The sequence below is a fragment of the Pistacia vera genome, unplaced genomic scaffold (genome assembly GCF_008641045.1).
Source record: "Pistacia vera cultivar Batoury unplaced genomic scaffold, PisVer_v2 Contig567, whole genome shotgun sequence".
Lineage (NCBI taxonomy): Eukaryota > Viridiplantae > Streptophyta > Magnoliopsida > Sapindales > Anacardiaceae > Pistacia > Pistacia vera.
In genome coordinates, this window is record NW_022196409.1 from 204,659 (window position 1) to 228,126 (window position 23,468).

The 23,468-nt window shown below is 35.6% G+C and overlaps 2 pseudogenes; both read left to right on the forward strand.

Moving 5' to 3' along the window:
• Positions 1-334: 334 nt before the first annotated feature.
• On the forward strand, positions 335-4,747 carry LOC116108651 (annotated as a pseudogene).
• A 14,930-nt stretch (positions 4,748-19,677) lies between these two features.
• LOC116108652 lies at positions 19,678-22,833 on the forward strand (annotated as a pseudogene).
• The last annotated feature ends 635 nt before the right edge of the window (positions 22,834-23,468 follow it).

Here is a 23,468-nt window from a genome sequence, read left to right on the forward strand (position 1 = left end):
TCCATATTTTCGAAAGTGGAAATCTGGATACACGAAATGAAATTATAAAAGAACAAACCTATTAATTTGTAAAACTAAGGGGTAAGGTTGTCTTTTCACGATGGATAGAGGATGCAAAGTAATTTTCCTAAATTAGAAGGACTTATCAATAAAAGAAAAAAAATCAAATCTTGAAGAATTGCCGACAATAAAAACAACATTTCCACCTGAAGAGAGCCGAGAGCAGATAGATAGAGAACCTAGAAACAGGAAAGAAGTTAGGCAAAACCCTAATCAGAGAGATAGAGAAATGGGTTTGGGAGTGTTGGAGATCTAGCTTTGAACAAAATTTATCAAAATTAGACCCAAAACACACCGCTATTGTGGGGTGTTAACAGAAGGTTTAGGATTCGCCTCTGAAGAGTCTCTCTGGTCCAAAATCTGCTGGATGAACTTGGTCTTCATGCCCTCTTGATCTTCATGGCAACTCTCTTCCTTCCTTTAAGGTTTTATTTTTTATTTTTTATTTTTTATTTTGTTTTGTTTTGTAGTGATGATATCTAGGGGGGATGTTTTTTATTGGTTGTTTCATGTTTATTTGTTTGATTTTTATGAGTTTGGGTGGAGAATGAAAGAAATTGAAAAATAAGAGATTTTTGGTGGAAATGTTGATGTGGGTCTCTCTGTTTTGCCGTGTGTTTGTTGATGTGGCGTGTGCTCTTAGGAGAGTTGTGTGTTACCGGATTTGAAAACCCAGCAACGTTACTGGAATCATGGCTTTTGCTGACGCATGACAATCTCGTTTTATCTAGTGATATTGTAATATTCAATGTGTATGGTACTCAACAATGGGTACTTTGGTTGATGGGAGTAAAAGTCCTGGTAACGGTAATGGAATATGACTTAACTGGTTTGTGACATTGTAATGTACCTATAATGTGATATTAGTAGTATTCAATGTGTATTGGTCGCTCAACAATGTGTACTTTGTTATATTGAGTAAAAATATCCTGGTATGTTACTGGGTAGTGGTTTTTAGTGACATGTGACATTGCATTGGTATCTTATTGCTAGCTATTAGTGATATCAATGTGTTATCAGCTTACATTAATGGTACTGTGTCATTTTGTTAACAATACGTAACTGTCGCATGCTAATTGGACATTGTACATTCTGAAAAATTTTGTGTTGTGTTGGCGTGGTTTGAAACTGACGGGATTTGTTAGATCTTAAGGGCCTTATCTATCAGGTTAAGCTTTTAGGGCAAGTGTTAGTTTATAGGATTTATTAGTACTTTTCCCGAAGTCTGTGAAGTAACAGTTTACTGACTGCTCTCTCAACCTCTCTCCACAGGCAACTTACCAGACATGGCGGGAGTCTTTTAATATGTACCTGGCCTCTTGTTAAACGGGTTAAAAGATGTTGGGATAGACTTTAAACTGGTTGACCATAACCTTCCAGAGGCAAAGGCTACACTTCGAAGGGGTGCATCAGAAGCAGATATCCAAGAGTTAGAGAAAATTTTGAAAGTGAAATTGCCTCCACAAGGATTCTGTATCGCTTTTGTGATGGTCAAGAATGCTCAGCTAAGATTTTGATAGTGAGTTAGTTGGGTCTTATTGGTGGCTACATGTTTTTATGACATATGGTTAATGTGTACCTTTTGCCTTTAAGTCAAATAATCCTGGAGACACAGGAGATTACAGGTGACATATCTTTTGACAGCAGATCTAAGATATCCTTGTGGCTGCTCTTTGACGTCTAGTATAAGTTGTTCTTCCTCAACTGTACCAATGGCCAACTCTATGTTGGTACTAGGAATCTTCTCCCAGATGGAGAAATGCTCCATGCGTTCCAAATGATCTGATAAATTTGCAGAAGTGAGCAGTGATCAGCAGCAGGACGCAATGTACTATGGTAGAAGAGCATGCCCGGCGCTTAGAAAATGGGATTATCAAAATTCGTGAAGAAGAAGGTATCCGAAGTATTAACCTTTTCCGAGGAACCTCCCCTCTGTTCCACTGCTATAACCAATGGTGTGAAGGTATGTACTGCATGCCTTTCATATGTAGCTCTTTTTGCCTTCTGATTTTTGTACTGTATATTAATATGTGTACCATGACATGGTTATCATAGATAATTCCAAGTGAAATCCAAGAACCTTACTAAATTGAAACCTTTCTTTCTTAAAGTTAGCAGAATGTTTTTATCCTGTGTAATGTCTAGTCAGGTGCTGCTTCTGTAATGTATCTATCATATGGAAAAGTTTTGTCTAGTTTGCAAATTTTTTTAAGAAATGCACTCTTATTGCTTCTAGACTGCTATGTTGTGCTGCTTTCTGCAGCATGCACTGCAATTATGTACATACAGTTCACTATGAGTCTGTGCATATACAACCAAATGAGAAGATGTGCATTCTGTTGAACTTTTGAAAACACTCGTTATAAGATCATTTTATTTTTACAATGGTGTAGAATATTTTAAGTTTCATAAATTAATTTTCCTAATCAGAACCATAAATTTTAGTCAAACAAGCAAATCGTAGCTTTGTTTTACAGGGTTACACCCTTCAAGTTTCAAAACTATTGGTGCTTTTTTAATAAGTAATATTACTATTTCACATCTGGCATAATTGAGGAGTTTTGAGAATTGCATTTGTTGTGTTCATTTGAGCCTAGGATTCAGTGTTTATCATCCTAGCAATATAAGCTAGGACAAGTAGGATATTTGCACGCTCTAGCAGCTTCTGTGTATTAAATCTTATGGCATATAGAAGGTATTTATTTATGAAAATTCATAGGTGATATAAGATAAAATTTTCAAAGTCATCTTGTTGTTATAAACTTGTAAAAATTATATCTACTACAGGTTCGTGCCCTTCTGTTGCTTATTCCGGAGGCGGCTGACCCGAGGTCATTCTGAGAAGTACTTGTTTGCTTATTCAATCCGCAGTCCCTCATGCCTGAAGGATGCATCATTGGTGGTATGAATTTCAGCTCCTGCCAGCTGCACCAGGCAGGGTTATTCGTGCTAATGACGTTGTAATCGGACATTAGTGGAGAGGCTGGATCGGAATGGTACGACTCAATTCACTGTTATTTTTTCCCTGTGATGTCAGTGGAAGTTGTGGTCACTTGTATTTCTTCTTTCAAAAAAATTTAAGTGGACTCAATTATTACATTATATTTCTGGTGCTTTCTTAAATTATACAGCCACCCTTATTTTCAAGCATTATTGACAATAAATGAGTGCTTGTGTGTTATCATTTCAACATGTTCTTGCTGCATAGGAAGGTGTTTTCAACATCAATAGGAAATTTTTCTGGTGATCAAGTCATGTTAGATTTTTTTCTTACTGTGGAGAATTTGGGCTTTTTCAAATCTGTGAAACAGTTCTGCCTTTGATGAATGTTTTTTAGGTGGACTGTCATATAAATATTACACAAATGTGTTGTGGCAACTCTCCCCAAGTCAGACATCCTATCATAGTATTAACATATTTATTAGGATATAGTAACACGCTTGACAAACTAGCAGATATTAACTGACAAACTTACAATGGATCTAATTCCTATGTCACTTGGAGGTTTATAGGAGAGAAAAAAGAAAAAGAAAATGATCAAACACTCTCTGATTTTCCTGGCTGGTTTTCAGATCTCCAGCTTCTTGATTGTAATATGTAACCCGACATTGACTATGATGAAGATTTTTTCTGTTAGAAGCCTTGGCCATCTCATTCTTCTCTTATATGTTTGCAGTTTCCACTCCTGCGTCCAGGGGAGAAAGAATTTGTTTACGAGAGCTGCACACCTCTACCAACTTCTCAGGTTCCGTCAAAGGTTCATTTACATTTGTTCCTGGCAGGTAATTCATATGAATCCTTATGTTGAAGCAGCATTCTTCAATTGAACCTTTACTATTGGCCCGACTTATAAAAAAGGGCCCCATTGGTATGTACAACTGACCTTTCAGTCCTTGTTCAGAAGCAATTAAAAGAACTCATATTGTATTCAGAAAAAGTATCTCTGAAGGAATTCTGTTCAGGAAATGAATAGTCAGGATATGTTAATCAATAAACTTTTCAGGCTTGTCCATTACTCAGTCAAAGCAAGCTGAGTTAATCGCTTGCATTATTGGCCTAGCGAAGAAGAGAATGTGTAAGCTCCTTGGCTTCTACTAAAATGGTTGAGCTGGGGAAGCAACATGTTGAAGTTTCATATTGTTAAGACCAATCCTTCAACGTCGGACACCATATCATATTAATATTGCCATTTTCATTTTCGTCATTAATATATATTTTTTCTGTGCTTCCATTTTGTACCGTTTGTGTCTGTAAATGTTTTAGTATCCTCTAATGCTTTCCTAATGTGTCAATATACTGTTCTTCCAGATTGGCAGACCCAAATGGTCGTCCATTTGAAGCCGAGGTGGCAGAGTTTCCCTCCGCTGCCCAGATTACATCTTCTGAGAACCATGTACATGGTTATATATATAATATTATATATCTATATATATATAGCTAATAATAGCAAATACAATCTTTGCATTTGGTGTATTTGACTTGCTAGCCTGGTGGCAATCGGAAGGTAGCTCAGTAACAGAAACCTCGTGTGTAGCCTGTTTACATGTAAACCCTCATTTGGGTTACCATGCCTTGATTTCAGTTGACTGGACTTTCGGAAACTGACTTCTGCCCTCGCATTCAATGGAATGAAGGTCCCGGGAATCGTTTACATGGCATGTATGCAGCCCCCAGCCTTCGCTATTGATTGTGCAAATGTGGCTGGGCTAGAAATCACTGCCTGAGGAGTGCCTGCTCAGGAACCATGTGGTCTTTTCTACCTACTTTTCAGAATTGCCAGATTGAGTGTTGTGAAGTATTAGTAATGTGTTATTGCTAATTTTTGAGTTAAAAGCTCGTTGTGTTCATGAAGTGATTTGTTAATGTAATTTTAGAATCATTTTAGTGCTTTTGTGTGTGGAAGTGTTTTGGTGGGTTAAGGGCAAGTGCATATTGGCTTGAGATTAGGTAAGGAGTTGGAATACCCATTAAAAAATTAATAATGGGGTTTAAAAATTTTGATTTCTTAAAAAATGGGTTATTAATTTATTACAACCCAGCAAGAAATCCCACATATTGATATCAAAGGCCAATAGACAAAAGCAATTGCTAGAAACTGAGTCCAAAGATTCCATATATTAAGGAGGTATTTTCTGCTCTGAAACCCTTTATAGTTTTATGTTTCTTAAAAGTGTGATTTCAGATTGTAAATATTCCATGGAGGAATTTAAATCAACTAATATTACCTTTCTTCATAAAATCGGATTTAATCCATAGAATTCACTCCATTATGAATGGGACCACTATATAGCTTTCTGAAATTTCTAAGAAAACTTTTATATCTTTTATTATTTTTCATTCAGAAATAGTTTTCAATCGGGGGTCCAAATCTGTCATTTTCCGCACATTAAGAAATACGCAAGGAAGCTGAACTCCGATTAGCATCAAAATCCGAACTATTCGAAAGCCTTGTCGTCGCACAGTCAAAAGTCTTTTTTCCTAACAGTTCCTTTCACGCATTTTCCATCGGGATTTATCCTAAGCAGTTCCATCCGGATCGGATGTCGGACTATTCGAAAGCCTTGGCGGAAATGGGAAATAACGGAAGTCAATAATTAAAAATGGAAAACCCGAAAACTTCCTATAAATTGAAAACTGAAACTCGGATCTTAAGCACACCACCGAAATGTCTATTGAGAGAGTATCAAAGCTCTTTTGCTTCAATCATTTCCCGAATCCCTCAAGGTAGGCGCGCCTCCGCCATCGCAAACACCATCTTCCTCTCCCTACTATCGATTTAGAATCGCAGAAATTTCTCTCAACACAATGGAAACGAGTTTCTGCAGCAGTGGCGAAATGTTGTCATGACATTTTGCTTTACATCTGCACTTGAAATAGCTCTCCTGTTCGCACAAATTCAATCCCAGCCCTGTTTCATTCATATTCTCTCTTTTCTTATCTTCTTATCTTTCTTTTTCTGATTGTTGCAAACATCATTGGCCACGATTTCACTACCATAAGTCAAGTGCTGGAGCTAGTTTCAGTCATTCTTGTTGCCACGACCGTTGTCTTCACCATTGCAATTCCGTTTCCTCTGAGCCTCAAGTGTGTAACCTGGGCTCTGTATGCAATCCCTTATTAATTATTTGATTTCCAATATTACTTTTAATCACTTATATTGATACCACTTTCTCATTCAAGTTTTTATTGTTGTAATTGTCCTGTACCTGTCTGATGAGATGATGGATACAGCATATAGTATTTCCTCTGTTTGTAGTTGTAATAAGATGAGTGTAATATTTCCTCTGTTTTCAACTAAATTTAGTAAGATCCGAATTAAGTCGTTAATTGTTAAGTTTATAGCGGATTGGTAAGATCCAATTATCCAAATCAAAGTCTCTTATATTTTCTTCAAACTCCCTCGTGAAATAACTAACATTTGGAAGCATGTAAAATGAAAATCGTTTAGTTGATGAAAACTAAAGGGAATACCAGATTGTAAATTGATTTTATATTATATTTGTTACATTTTATTTTTATGTAGCTCTTTATCATATTCAATTCATAATGTCATTCCGGAGGCAGAGTCATGTAGGAAGAAATATTGGAAAGCGGATATCCGAGTTCGAATCAGAAATCAATAGTGAAAAGTGGATTACAGTACAACTTCTAATGTGAAATCAATTATTTAATTGGAGGCTCAGTTGAAGAGTCTAAATAGACAATACATTCGGATTCGAAGTCGGATGTCCGTATGCATGGAGTTTAGGGACGATGTGTATCAAAAATAAATAGATGTGGTATGTGACAATACAAACTGAAACCTTGGATTTGGGACCCATCAATTTCGTGCGAATTGGAGAAAGAAAGCAAAAAGCATACGTTGATGCGTGATTCTCACACTAACTAATCGACATGTGTATAACGTTGATTGATCAAAGGACATCTGATTATAGAGAGAATAGAATAAATGTAATGAGAGTTTTTTAAAGTGTTCAGATGTAAGGTAACAAGTCCTATGTCTACTGATTTGTATTAGTATAGTGGGTCAGGTCGCAATAGCGAACTGACTTACAAATGATTAGGAAAAGTAAATACAAAGTTTGCAAGAGAGGAGAGAGTTCAAGTGTAAAATGGCCGAATCCCCTTGATGAAGGGGTCTTCCTCATTTTGTAACAAGATGAATGCAAGTAATCATCATTAAATCCTTGGGTTGGTGTGAATGTCAGACTAATCCGCTTTACGTCCCATTGCCCACTTCCCAAGCTGATTTCACGCGATTTGGAGCAGGGAAATAGATACTTGGAAGCTCCATGCGTTTGGCAGGCCTGACGTGCGCTTACCGTTCTAATAGGAGCAGGTCACACTTTATCACGTGACTTTCCACGTCACACCTTGATTTCGCAGGCATAACAGCATATTATAGAGTCTGATCCTGCCAAATCCGCTTTTATATAAATATGATACCATAATATTTACTTCGAGAATTTGTAATGCTACAATAAGAGACTTGGGGAAAACTCAGAGTGATTGAGTGAGAAAGAATTCAGATTTTGGCTCAAACCAGAGTCTCAATTATTACACATAAATAAGCAAAACTGCAGTTTTATTACACATGTTTATTAATTAGTTTGTACATTTCGTACGTTAATTTCGGTTGTATTCTCCGAAGGATTATAATTTTATTACTTTCTTTTTCACTAACATTATTATTTTTTTTATTATTGGATTTATGTCTTTTTGAATTTCTTAAAGATACATGCAAGTGCTCCCTAGGCCACACCAAGTGTTTGACGAAAAGCCCTACCAACTCACCCACCGCAAAGAAAAGCCGATGGACCTCAAATGGTGAGTGAGGGAAGCTAATGTGGGGGGGGTATTGAAGAGGGGAGAATCGAGGGTCGAATGGAGGTGGTTGGGTGGATTTTCGAGAATGAGGCGATTGGCAAATGGCTGACAGATGGAGGTTTGCGGAGTTGAACGCCCACTAGGCGCAAAAGAAAGGTCAATGGACGGCAATCGGTGAGTGAGGGAAGCTGATGTGGGGGTGGGTTTTTGTAGAGGGGAGAATGGGGGGTCTAATGGAGGTGGTTGGGTGAATTTTCGATGAGTTAGGCGAATGGAAAATGGCTCAAAGATGGGGCTTGAGGGGTTGAAGCCCCCACTGGGCGCAAAAGAAAGGTCAATGGACGGCAATCGATGAGTGAGGGAAGCTGATGTGGGGGTGGATTTTGTAGAGGGGAAGGGGGGTCTAATGGAGGTGGTTGGGTGAATTTTCTATAGTAAGGCGAATGGCAAATGGCTTCAAAGATGGAGCTTGAGGGGTTGAACGCCCCAGGGCGCAAAAGAAAGGTCAATGGACGGCAACGTGAGTGAGGGAAACTAATGTGGGGGTGGGTTTGTAGAGGGAGGAATGGGGGGTCTAATGTAGGTGGTTGGTGAATTTCCGAGAGTGAGGTGATCGAAAATGGTTGCAAAGATGGAGGCTTACGGGGTTGAACACCCCACTGGGCGCAAAAGAAAGGCAATGGACGGAATCAGTGAGTGAGGGAAGCTGATATGGGGGTGGGTTTTGTAGAGGGGAGAATGGGGGGTCTAATGGAGGTGGTTGGTGAATTTTCGATGAGTGAGCAATTGGAAAATGGCTGCAAGATGGCGGCTACGGGGTGAACGCCTCCACTAGGCGCAAGAGAAAGGTCAATAGACGGCAATCGGTGAGTGAGAGAAGCTGATGGGAGGGTGGGTTTGTAAAGGGGAGAATGGGGGGTCTAATGGAGGTGGTTGGGTGAATTTTCGATGAGTGAGGCGATCAGAAAATGGCGCAAAGATGGAGGCTTGCGGGTTGAACACCTCCACTGGACGCAAAAGAAAGGTCAATGAACGGCAATCGGTGAGTGAGAGAAGCTGATGTGGGGGTGGGCTTGTAGAGGGGAGAATGGGGGTCTAATGGAGGTGGTTGGGTGAATTTTCGATGAGTGAGGCGATCGGAAAAGTGGCTGCAAAAAAATGGAGGCTTGCGGGGTGAACGCTCCACTAGGCACAAAGAAAGGCCATGGACAGCAACCGATGAGTGAGGGAAGCTGTGTGGGGGGTGGGTCTTGAAGGGGGAGAATGGGGGGTCAAAGGAGGTGGTTGGTGAATTCGATGAGCGAAGCGGTCGGAAAGTGGCTGCGAAGTTGGAGGCTTGTGGAGTTGAACGCTTCCACTAGGCACAAAAGAAAGGTCATGGATGGCAATCAGTGGTGAGGGAAGCTGATGTGGGGTGGGTTTAAGAGAAGAGAATGAGGGGTCGAATCGAGGTGGTTGGGTGAATTTTCGATGAGTGAGACGATTGGAAAATGGCTACGAAGATGGAGGTTTGCGACGACGAACACTCCCACTAGGCGCAAAAGGCAGGCCAATGCAGGAATTTAATGCAACTGATATTACCTTCTTAAAATCAGAATTTTAATCCGATAGATTTAAATCAATTAATAAAGAAGTGGGGCCCTCAGTCATATTACCGAACTTATTGTTTGCATTTCTTTGTGAAATAAAGTCCACTCGGATTTCGGATACCCGTTAGAAATGCAAGTTCAACATTTAACAAATCAATGGAAGTTGAACAAAGACGCCATAGAACATATCCGAGTCCGAACTGTCCAATTTTTTCTTTTCCATAGGTCAATATTTGTTGATGATTGCAATTGTTTCTTGCAACTACACAGAAACAGGGAAAGCCAACTATCGGACTCGGATCGAATATCGGACCACTCTAATTGTCCTCACTTTTTGTTTCAATATTTCATATATTTAATTAGTTTTTTTATTCACCCGCGTGTGCCAACTTCTTAGAAGCAGAGGAAAGGCATTTATCTTCTGCCGGATTCAAATCCCAACTATCGAATCCTTTGTCCTCATCCTCTTTCTTTCTTTCTGCAATCTCCAGCTTAATCATGAGTCTAATACACCGAGGTCCCGACTTCGGATCCTGATTGTCTATTCTTTAAAACAAACAAGGTCAACAACAATTCCCTTCACTTGGAATGGTTTTGTTTCTCCTGATTGTGGACCCAGAAGCCAAACTCTCAAGTTTATAGCGGATCGAATTTAGATTATTCGAAACCATTGTCCTGTACAGTAAAAATTTTCTATAATACAAAAGAACAGTACATATTTAATTTAGTTTATTATGTATCTAAGTTATATTTATTTATTTAATTTTTTTTTTTTTTGGGTGATGGAAGGTGTCCAACCCAGATTGCAAAAATCATTCGGCCTAAGTTGTAATTGAGTAAATCTCTCTGGTGATCATCTTTATTAACAACCTAGATAAATTGAACTTATAATCACTTAATAATACACACAAGAGTCTTAATTAACCTGTTAACATCCAATTATCTACTGTTTTTATTTCTTTATTAAAATCTATTTGAGGAACTGCCTTTGACATATTATTTGATCCTCGTAGCAGTCCCACTAATGACACAAGCAAGAGAACACAATTTGAATCGGATCGAATATCGGACTATTCGAAATGGAACACACTCCACGGTAGCAAACAGCAGAGTCAAAAAGTCCTTCAATGTCATCTCTTTCTTTCTGCAACTCAACGGATATCAGATATTCGATACCGACGATGAACCTATATATAAAGGAACAACTCTACGGTAGCAAACAGCAGAGTCAAAAATGGCCATTTCGCAGAGATCAAAGAATTTTTCCTTTCACTTATCAGATTCATCATCTCCCAGATGTCCCAAATCCGTCAGAGAATGTACCCGCCTCCATCGTCACAGCCACACTCATCCTTCTACTGACATAGAATCTCAAGCAGCTGTTGTTCCTCAACAGAATACAACCCGCTTCTCCACCATGGGAAATATCCTCATGGCATTTGCTTTACATCTGCACTTGAGATCGCTATCTTGTCTGCACAAATTCAATCCCAACTCCCTGTTTCATTCCATATTCTCTCTTTCGCTATCCTTCTCATCTTTCTTTTTCTTCTTGTCTCAGCTTCATGGCCACCATTTCAAAACCATAAATCAAGTGCGGAGTTAGTTGCAGTTATTACTTTTTGCTACGACCTTTGTTTTCACATTGCGATTCCTTTTCGACTGAGCCTCAAGTGTCTCGCCTGGACTCTGTATGCAATCTGTATCTTAATTATTTTGATTTTCAAATATTACTTTAATTACTCGTTGCTTAGTTACTCATCTCTTCACAATGAAGTTCTGTTTGTCTCTAATGTTAATAAATTAATCCGGTTTTGTAGTTGTAATAGTCCTGTACCTGTCTACTGAGATATGTAATTTTCTCTGTTTTTTGTATTTGTAATAGAATATGAGATGATGTAATACTTCCTCTGTTTTTTTTTGTAATAAGATGATGTAAAATTTTCTCTGTTTTGTTTTTGTTTTTGTAAGAAAATCGAATCCAAGTTAGTTTGGTACATGGGCACTCTTCGTTGTCTCCTTGCTCGCCTCCCTTGTGATATCTTCAGTTCCTTTTCATACCAGTTGCATGTAAATCTGGCTGATGATTTTATCATATCTGTTGATTGAAGATTATACATGCAGCAGGAAACAGAAAGCGGATATCTGAGTCCGATCCGAAATCAAGTGAAGGATGCATCACTTAGTACAGCTTATTTTGTACTTATAAATGGACAATTAGATTTCGTATTCGAAGTCCGATACCCGAATGGAGTTTTGGCCATGGCGTGATATAATTGCAAATTGCATGGAAATTCATGTTCAGAAGTAAAAAGTATCTAATATTGTTAGAAAAAAGTAAAGGGTCTTTGTGGTTGTGGGCGAAACATAAATCGGATATCTGAGTTCGAATCCGAAAATGAAGGGTGAAATTAATTGGAACAATTAAAGCTTTCACAGGTACTTAATTAATATATTATTGGAGAGTAAGCAAAAGTTGAAAAGTAAATATATAGAATTAGACACTCTTATGAAAAGTTTGGGCCATCCATTAAATATTTTCGGATTCGAAGTTGGATATTCTGTACTGTTTTATCTAGGTGTTGGTGCTGTAATTTTCAATTTTCATCCATCTTTTCATCGTTACACGTTTTCAGGAAATAAAATGTTTGCAAAGAATATGTACTAAGATGAGGGTTAGCTTAGTTAACACTTTTAATATTAAACGTTATATTATTTTTTAGAGCAAGACACATTCCCACCCAAGGTTTAATGAAATCCCATTCATACCTCTAGTTATATTTATTTCAGTTTAATAAATTCCAACTTTTTATTGTAGCACGAGTAATTAACACGCTAAAGTATACCAACGCTTTCTTAGGCTGAATATGAGCTTATTTTAGCAAAAGTGACTCACTTAAGCAGCATCAATCGATGGTTTTTGACTTTTTCAGACCGATTCCAAAGTTCAAATTACTTCTAAGACCACCATTGGACTCCTCTAACCTATCTAAAACTCATATCTTACTTACTGACCTCATTCATTGTTTTCGACCACCTCTAACATCACTAACGGTATTAACTTAAGAGTGAGATCTGAAATAAATGTAATCAAAGGTATCAATTTGGGATTTCGCAAACTTCGGGTGAGTATATGTCCTTTACTCTATTTTCATGACCTCTTTGTAGAGAATTCATATTGTTACTAAATGACTATACAGATAATAATTCGGATTCTATTTTGGGTTCGACTATATCTAGACATCGTAGCATAGACAAATGCTTATAGCAGTCACACCACGTTTTTTTTTAAAAGAAATGTTTATTAATTTAGCTCTAATCATATCATACGTCATTCGTGTTTCTTTGGAGCCTCATATTCAAGTTGAAGAGTCTGAATAGACAATTGACTTCGGATTCGAAGTCGGATGTCCGTATGCATGGAGTTGTGGCACGAGGTGTACAAAATAAATAAATAAACAACTAATGAGGACCTCAAAAACTCTATAGGAACCCACCACTTTCGTCCGAGTTGGAGAAGGGAAGCAAGAGAGTAGGACTCTACCAAAGCCGCTTTATTAAGTCTTTTAGTGCCAACTCATGACGCCTCAAAAACTCTATGGGAACCTCAAATAGTCAAATTCATAGACTAACGATTACCATTAATTAATTTTAATTTTATATAATGTACTAGAATATTTACTTTGAATGATTTTTTTTTTTTTTAATGCTAGAATTGAGAGACTTGGGGAAAAACTCTAGTGATCAGTGAGAATAGCAATAAGTTTGACAAAAAACCCTAAGTATGAAATTTTGAGATGGAGAAATTGAGAAGAGTTAGAATCAGTGTATCATTGTCCGCCTTTTTTTTTTTTTCTTTTTTTTAATAATGAATCATGCTTTGTGGATGTATTATATTTAATAAATCTGTAAATTATTTGTGTATTATGAGTGTGGTCGATTGTTTGATCTTTATACCACTTTTTTAGGTATCAAAGGTGTTAGGGGGTTTGTCAACAAAACGTTTAACAAAAATGTCAACTGAGCCTAATTGTATAGTAATAACATATTAGGGTGTGTCGCTGACATTCGTAAGTTAAAAGACAATGAGCGGAGGAAGCTTGTCCTCTTGTTCAAATCCACCTAAAATCGAATCGGAATCAAATGATCCAACATTTCATCTGGATCATGAAGTTGGAGTAAATATATGAGAGTAAACATATTGATGAGAGGAAACATTTTTGAAAACTTATAATTGTGAGATATACTAATATAGTAATACTACATATACATAATTTTCATACAATATTTCTCATACAATATTATGTGATAAGATATGATTGACTAATTTAAAGTAAAATAAAATTTTACCCAATCATATCTTACATAATGTGTATATGAGAAATATTGTATAAAAATGATTTTGTATAGTATTCTTCTACTAATTATTAATAGTTATTATAGGATAACAAACATTTCTTTTAAAAGTCTCCTTAGTTTGCCTTTAGATTTTCTATCTGATCTTTGGCTATTGATGAATTCGGATATGAAGCGGATCAAGATTCGAAAAGTGGTTGTCAAAAGTGTCAAGTTTCTTTCATTCCTTGTCATTTTATGTAACGTGACTTTGCCTATTTTCTGGGTCCCAATTAGTCAAAAGTATGTGTATTATATTTCTTTCTAATTTAAATATAATTTACAAAAAATAATGCTTAATCTATGTATACATTGTACAATCAGTAGAATAATAGACATATAGTCTCAAATCTTTATCAAAGAGATGATATATTTGAAAAAAATAAAATAAATAGAGACATGCCAAAATACAACAGAACTTGCAATACAAAGTAAATCGGTTAAAGGTTTTTAATTTATTTTTGGAATTTTATCAATTAAAAATGTAATTTAGTCAATCTTAAAATATAATTAATTAGGGATAATAGACTTTTAGTTATTATAACTCACTTTTTTGTTAAATTAATCACTCTTATACCGTCTAAGTGTCCTTTTTTTTTTTTTTTTAAATTTGTGTTCTTTTTTAATATTTTTATAGACGTGTCCTTTGATTTTCTCTTCTTGGGTTGTATTATTGTGAGTGCGAATGAACTAAATATTATTTCCAATTGTGAAACATATAGTTGTATTATTTTAGGAGATTTTAGATATATTATATATTATGTTTCATTATTATATAGTTAATTTTTGGATAGATAAGCGATATTAATTCAATTATAATTAATTAATAATAATTAAATTCACTAAATTATCTTCTTCAATCTTATTTGCTCATGATTTCAACAATTATATCGTCGGACGTTGTAAAACTACAGAATGGGGAACCTTACTTGAGATGTTGAACTCCAACTCAAATTGCCTTCCTTTTCCTGGACAGAAACTCCCTCCCAAACAAAACAAAGTGAGAACGAATTTAGTAAGATCTATTATTTTTCGTAAAATTCAAGAAAAGAGCATCAATACATGACATCATCCAACTCCAAAGCTCATTTAATTAAATGTCATTTCTTATATATATTATACTATTTTATCTAATAAGTTATGGATGTTGGATATCCGTGACCCGGTGATAATTGGACTACCACTGTTTATATAACTTGTAGAGCACGTGCTTATTGACCATACAACACATCTTTAATAAATTAATCTACTTTGATGAAACATATATAGTTATTTTAGGCAATAGATTAATTTATTAGTCAGAGTCATGTAGCATAATATCAAGACTAATTTTTCTCTTTAAATTAAAAAAAAAAAAATGCAATATCAATTACAAATCAAGCTTACAATTGAAGTGAAAAATGTATTGTTCAAAAGTAAAAACTATCTAAAGGCATAAGGTAACATATGTTAGAAAACATTTCGGAACTCGGCTTTGAATTTTGGCTAGAGCACTTTGAAGGACGTGATATGTGGCAATTGCAAATTTCGGAATTGGAGTCGGATATTTGACAACCACTTTTTCATACGAAGTCGTAGGATGTCTCATTGGCAGAATAATGTTGGGTCCAACGGTCTCATATTTTGTATGTTTTGTAGGAAACATCCTTAGGATTTCGGCCCTTTGAATTTTGGTAGAGGATTTTGAAGATGAGACATCCCGTGGCAATTGCATTTCGGATTCGGAGTCGGATATTCGAAAGCCTCTTGTAGCCTGTAAGATTTGTCTATATTAATGAACAAAGCTTGACAACTTTTTGCCAGGCTAAGCTCTCATCTTAATAACTAAAGGGCAACTGCATTTGTTCTGATGGTATTTTGCGTTCACTGACAAAATTTATGTCGTTCGATTCTCAACCGCAGCCTCCGGTCACGCCAGGATCTCAGGCAGATACTTCTACTGTTGCTCAGGCTGTAGAATGGCAAACTGTTTTAATGGCATCCTGCTTGACTCACTCTTAAAACAGCGTTCTGTTTGCTGAAACAAATCCGAACTCCCTCTTTCCTTCCTTATTTTTGTCTTTCGCTAACTATTTAACCTTTCTTTCTCTCTTTCTGGCAAAATTCATGCCCGCAAGTTTGCTGTCGTTTGCCAAGTGATGGGAAAAGTTTGCAGTCCTCAGTGCTGTCGCTGCGTTCATCATCAGTCTCCACATCCATTTTCATTGATTCTCAGCTGTGTTTCATGGGTTCCTCTTGTTATCTCCGCGCTCGCCTATGTTATTCTTCGGTTGTTCAGTTGGAGTTTCTGGAAAACTTTAAATCTTGTTAATTGTGTGTTTTCATGATAGTATACACCATTGTGCTTAAATAAGAGTCTGTCATGTGATATTTTTTTCTTGTTAGTAATATTTGTTGTAATTGAAGTTCGATGTCTTTGTTTGATCCTTTTTTTTTTTTATTTGTTACTTCATTAGTGCAATATAAGCTAGTTTCAGTCCTTGTGCTACGACCTCTGTCATTTCACAATTGCGATTCCGTTTCCACAGAGTCTAAGTGTACACCTGGGCTCTGTATGCAATCTCCTTATTGATTTTTTGATTTCCAAAGTAACTTTTAGTTACTTGTTATTTAATCATCTTTCTCATTAACATTTGTTCTGGTAATGTCCTGCACCTGTCTGATGAGATCGAGTGATGGATACAGTATATAATATTCCTCCTGTTTTCATTATAACTGTACTCAAATTTAGCAAGATCCGAATCGAAGCTCTTCTATTTTTTCTGCAATCACAACCAGTTCAGACCAAAATGGTATACGTCCTGTCACTGGTCAGCGATCAGGATATAGTCTATAAAGTAACCTTGCAACTATAATTTTTGTTCTTGTCATTAAACCAATAAAAATCGTCAATTACGGTTTCGCTCTAATTATTTTACACAAGCCAGAGCGTTCAACACAGTTCTCTTATTTAAAGTGCTTCCAAAATGGCAACAGACAACCAAATAGTAACAAGTAATTTAAATAAAAGGGCAGCCAAAATGCCCATCTGGGTATTGTCAGTTACTCAATACACTAGAAAATATCCAAACGAACGATGGTAACTAAATATAATAATATAAAATAATAATACATAAAAACAAGAAACTAAAGCAATCATTTTTAAAACCCAACAACTTGATACTAAAACACATTAGAATGGAGCATAGATGAAGGAGACGTGCTACCCGTCTTTTGGGTGACATTAAGTGAAAACGCCAGTGACAGCCTGGACCGTCCACTCTCGTTACACATCCTCGTATCGTTCTCGGTACAGCTAACCATGTTGCTCCTCTAAATCTCCACGTCCACCCCAATCGCTTGTCCTCTTTCTCCTTGATCATGTCGTCATTTGCACGGGCCTTAAAACCCGGAAAGCAAACACTGGCCATAATATATATAATGGGACATAGGTACAGTCTATGTCTGTTGGACTTCATCCTAAACCATGTGGCTGATAGGCTAAAGGCCCACGAATTTTGGTGGAGATAGTACAATACTAGGAAACAATACTATGCGGAAGCAGACATATAGACAGTAACTTTACTAAACTTTTATATAACGTTTGTGTATAATTTTTGTCTGATTTTTATAACTATATTATAAGCAAAACATTATTTATAATATATGAATCTAAATTATAATTACCACCTCATAATATATATTTAAAATTTTAATTTATTCTAATTTTCACTTTTGGTTTTCATTCTTGACTAGAGATGTTTTAATATCTTCGGTGGTTGATGTCTCAGCTAACAATATCTAGCTATCATAATCTTTTAATCAACAATATGTAAAACTTTCCATCAACCTCCAATTAGACCCTTTTTTTGTAATTAAACTTTTGTAACGATGATATAATAAAATGTCAAAGAGACACTTAGCAATTATTATATCTAACTGACATCAATATTATACTTAACAAGTTGTATGGTAATATTAATCAAATCTAATGTGTTGAAAATATTATCGTGAGTCATGAGTTTATTAAGAAAGACATACAACTTGCTTTAGTGTTGGTAACTATTTTGTCCATACTCCTTTAATTATAATATTATTTACCTATTATATACATCATTTTTTTAAAGACAAACTTGCTTTTATTTTAGCCAACTATAAAACACTTGCTTTAAATATAGATATTAAACTAAAGACATAAATCATCAATTATGTCTATCATCTCTTTTTAATTTTTAATTAATTACGGTAGTGTATCACAGTTGATTATTAATTACTTAATGATTGTCAAAGGCACAGCTGCTCTACATTAATAATGACCAAACCCTAATTAGTGTTGAATTGCTCCCTAATTATTATATATATATATATATATAATAATCTTTTTGTTATAAAGATACTAAAATTAAACATGTAAAGAGCGACGGTTTCACTTAATACACTACAATAAGTGGTCATCCCAATGACCTAACATCACTGTTGACTCAACATATATAAACTTTGAACCCAAAATCAAGTTTACAATTTCACTCTTGTGTTTCGTTAGCCACAATATTTCCCCAATTTCAAGTTAGATTGTTACAATAAACAAGAAAAGCAGTTAACTTGGTCGTATTCATTATAGGAATCTCCATTTTTATTTTCAGTTTTCTGTCTTGGAAAGTTGACTAATCTATGTTTGTTTAAGTAATACTATTTTGTTTACAAGCAGTCATACAACCAGACAAAAATTGTACAAAATTTATAAAACTGATTATTATTTATTTATTTTTTGTGTAACTGTCTGACTCAGTTGTAGTATAATATTTTTTCTATTTAAGTCCTTCCATCAAATTGAGGACAAATGATGGAGAAAATGAGTGGGACCAGGGTGTGAGGAGAGACAAGATGTGTCTGGTTTTTTAATAAAAAAATATAATTAAATATAAAATTGGTTTATCTCTCTTTTTATTTTATTTATCTTCTTTTTAACCCAAAATTTTTATTTTGAATCAAGATTTTTAACCAAAGAAAAAAATTACAAAACAAAAATAAAAGATTGATATATTTAAGACAACTTTTCAAGATAGAACAAATAAGTATTTATTTTGCATGGGTTTTATCAATTGTGTATAGATGATAAATTTGTATTTTGTCATTCGTTATTATTTTGAAATATCTTCGATATTTTGCGTTTTCAAGCAGCTGTTTAAGCCCAAACAAACAAGTTGTTTTTATTTTGTATAATATTTAATCATTTTCATATTTCAAAATATCGAAAACCGAGTCGGACACACAAACATTCGTAAAAGAACACACTTATTCATTTGTAAAAGTAGGGGTAGATCCGGTACTGGAATAAACTTTATTCTAAACTACAAGGACTTATCAATAAAAAGAAGGAAAACCAATCTTGAAGTATTGCCGCAAAACACAACAATTCCGCCTGAACGAGAGCACATAGCAGCTAGCTAAGAGAGGCCTAGAAACGTACTTGAAAGAAGTACCGCAAAACCCTAATCGGAGAGATTGAGAATGGGTTTGTGAGATTTTGTTGAGATCTGCTTTGAACCAAATTTAATAAAATTAGAACCAAACACAAACGCTAATTGTGGCTTGTGTTAACGAAGGTTCAGGATTTGCCTCTGAAGATCTCTCTATGGTTCCAAATCTCTTGGATGAACTTGGTCTTCTGTCCCCTCTTGATCTTCATGGCAACGCTCTCTTCCTTCTTTAGGTTTAGTTTATTATTTATTTTTATTTTTATAGATGATATATCGAGTGGGTTCTTTTTTTTTATTGGTTTGTTTCATGTTTATTTGTTTTGATTTTTATGGTTTTTGGTTAGAGAATGGAAGAAATTGAAAAAGAATGGATTTTTGGTGGAAATGTTGATGTGGGTCTCTCTGTTTTGCCTGTATGTTTGTTGATCTGGCGCGTGCTCTTAGAGCGAGTTAATATGTTACCAGATGTGAAAATCCCAGTAACGTTACTGCAATAATGGCTTTTACAGACGTATGACATCTCGTTTGTATCTTGTGATATTAGTGATATTCAACGTGTATTGTAACCAACAATGTGTTACTCTGGTTGATGGAAGTAAAAGTCCCAGCACGTTCATGGAATAATGGCTTCAAGTGATTTGTGACATTGCATTTGTATCCCTATAATGTTATATTAGTAGTATTCAATGTGTATTGATCGCTCAGCAATGTGTTACTTTGTTATAGTGAGTAAAAAAATCCTGGTACGGTTTTTAGAGACCTGTGACATTGCGATAGTATCTTATTATTAGTTATTAGTGTTACTCATGTGTATTGGTGACTCAACAATGTGTTATCAGCTTACATTAATGTTCCTATGTCATTTTGTTACATTGCGACATTGTACATTCGTGAAAAAAAATTTTGTTTTGGTCATTGTTGTGTTGACGTACTTTGAAGCTGACGGGATTTGTTATATCTTAAGGGCCTTATCTATCAACTTAAGCTTTTAGGTCAAGCGTTAGTTTATAGGATTTATTAGTACTTTTCCCGAAATTGTGAAGTAACAGTTTACTGACTGCGCTCTCAACTTCCCTCCTCAGGTGACTTACCAGATATGGAGGGTGTCTTTTAATACGTAGCCCTGGCCTCTTGTTAAACAGTTTAAAAGATGTTGGGATAGACTTAAAAACTTGTTGACCATTAACCTTCCAGAGGCAAAGGCTACACTTCGAAGGGGTGCATCAGAAGCAGATATCCAAGAGTTAGAGAAAATTTTCAAAGTGAAATTGCCTCTCCCCACACGGATTCTGTATCGCTTTTGTGATGGTCAAGAAGGCTCAGCTAAGATTTTGATAGTCTAGTTGGTTGGGGTCTTATTGATGCTACAGTTTTTATGAACATTTGGTTAATGTGTACCTGTTGCCTTTAAGTCAAATAATCATGGAGACACAGAAGATTACAGGTCAGATATCTTTTGACAGCAGATCTAAGTATATCCTTGTGGCTGCTTCTTTGACCTCTATTTTTAAGGTGTTCTTCCTCAACTGTACCAATGGCCAACTCTATGTTGGTACTAGGAATCTTCTCCCAGATGGAGAAATGCTTCCATGTGTTCTAAATGATCTGATAAATTTGCAAAATGATAGTAGTGATCAGCGACAGGATGCAATGCTACTATGGTTAGAAGAGCATGCCCAACGATGAGAAAATGGGATTATCAAATTTTGTGAAGAAGGAGATATCCGAAGTATTAACCTATGTCCTGAGGAACCTCCCCTGTCCTACTGCTATAACAAATGGTGTGAAGATATGTACTGCATTGCCTTTCATATGTAGCTCTTTTGTCCTTCAGATTTTGTTGTACTATATATTAATATGTGTAGCATGACATGCTTATCATAGATAATTCCAAGTGAAATCCAAGCACCTTACTAAATTGAAACATTTTCTTTCTTAAAGTTAGCAGAATGTCGTTTATCGAGTGTAATGTCTGGTCACGGTGCTACTTCTTGTAATGTATTTACACATATGGAAAAGTTTTGTCTAGTTTGAATTTTTTTTTTTTTTTTTTTTTAAAGTTATACACTGTTATTGGTTCTAGACTGTTATGTTGCCACCGCTTTCTGCAGCATGTATTGCATATTTGTACAAAAAGTTCACAATGAGTCTGATGTGCGTATACAACCAAATTGATGGATGATATGCATTCTGTTGACCTTTTGAAAACACTCAGTTATAAGATCATGTTATTTTATAAGTGGTGTAGAACTATTTTAAGTTATTTCATAAATTAATTTTCCTAATCAGAACCCTAAATTGTAGTCAAACAAGCAAATCCTTGCTATGTTCACAAGGTTACACCTCTTCAAGTTTCTAAAACAATTGGTGCTTTTTTAATAACTAAATATTATCTATTTCACATCTTGCATGATTGAGGAGTTTTGCATGCACTGCATTTGTTTTGTTCATTTGAGCCCAGAGTGTTAGTGTTTATCATCCTAGCAATTTAAGCTCGGACAACATAGGATATTTGCACTCACAAGCAGCTCCTGTGTATTAAATCCATGGCATATGGAAGGTATTTCTTTTATGAAAATTCTATAGGTGATATAAAGAAAAAAAATTTCAAAGCCATCTTGTTATTACAAACCTAGTAAAAATTATTAGCTACTATAGGTTCGTGCCTCTTATGTGTTTATTCCGGAGGCGGCTGACCTTCGAGATCATTCTGAGAAGTACTTGTTTGCTTATTCAATCCACTTGTCCCTCATGCCTGAAGGATGCATCATTGGTGGTATGAATTTCAGCTCCTGCCAGCTGCACTGGAGGCACTGGCTTATTTGTGCTAGTGACGTAGTATCGGACGTTGGTGGAGACGCTGTGATTGGAATCGTACGACTTAATTCACCTGTTATTTTTTCCCTGTGCATGCTCGATGGAAGTCCTAGTATTTCTGATTTTCTTCTTTCAAAAAATTTAAGTGGTCTCAATTATTACATTAATATTGTCATCTTATTTGGTGCTTTATTAAATTATACGGCCACCCTTATTTTGAAGCATTACTGTCATATTACACAAAAGTGTTGTGTAATTCAGGTCACACAACTCACCCCCAAATCAAACATCCTATCAAAGTATTTAACATATTGTATTGTGATATAGTAACACGCTTGACACACTAGCAGATAGTAACTGACTAATTTACAATGGATTTAATTCCTATATCACCTGGAGTTGTTTATAGGAGAGAAAAGAGAAAAAGAAAATGATCAAACACTTCCTGATTCTCCTGGCAGGTTTTTCAGATCTCCAGTTTCTTTATTGTAAATCTTAACCCTACATTGACTATAATGAAGATTTGCTTCTATGAGAAGCCTTGGCCATCTCATTCTTCTCTTATATGTTTGCAGTTTACGCTGCTGTGTCCAGAGGAGAAAGAATTTGTTTATAAGAGCTGCGCACATCTACCGACTTCATCAGGTTCCGTCAAAGGTTCATTTACATTTGTCCCTAGTAGGTGATTTGTTGGACTTATTACAAAACCTATAAACAGCAGCAAGACAGCAGGAAAAACAGTAGCAAAATAGCAGAAAAACAGTAGGAAAAACAGCAGCAAAATAGCAACTAAACATTAGCAAAACAGCAACGTCAAGGCGTGCAAAAGCACTATCCTGAAGATCAGAATTCTGCTCCTACTGGAAGAATCTTTGTGGCACAAAAATGCTCAACAACAGACTAACCTTCAGGATATAATTACAAACCTCCGTTTAGAGTGCACACTCTAACAAAGGTTTAAAACAGTAATAGAGAAGTAACTAAGCAATGATGATATAATATAAAGATAAGAGTTAAAAAGTGTTTTAACAAAATATGAAAATGGGAGCCAAAATAATTGAAGTGTATTCTTAATTGATGTTACTCTCCAAATAATTAATATAGTAACAGCTCAATTACTACGATTTATTAATATTATAATAGCTCCAATTACTTTGAAACTGTCACCTATTAAATTAAAAGTAACAGCCACACGTGAAACTGCCACCTGTTTGTATTTTGAAATACTATTATAACAATTCTCCACACATTTCAAATAACAAATCATCACTGATTATGGAATTTAATATTTATGAATCGGTATCTTTTAAACTATGAATCA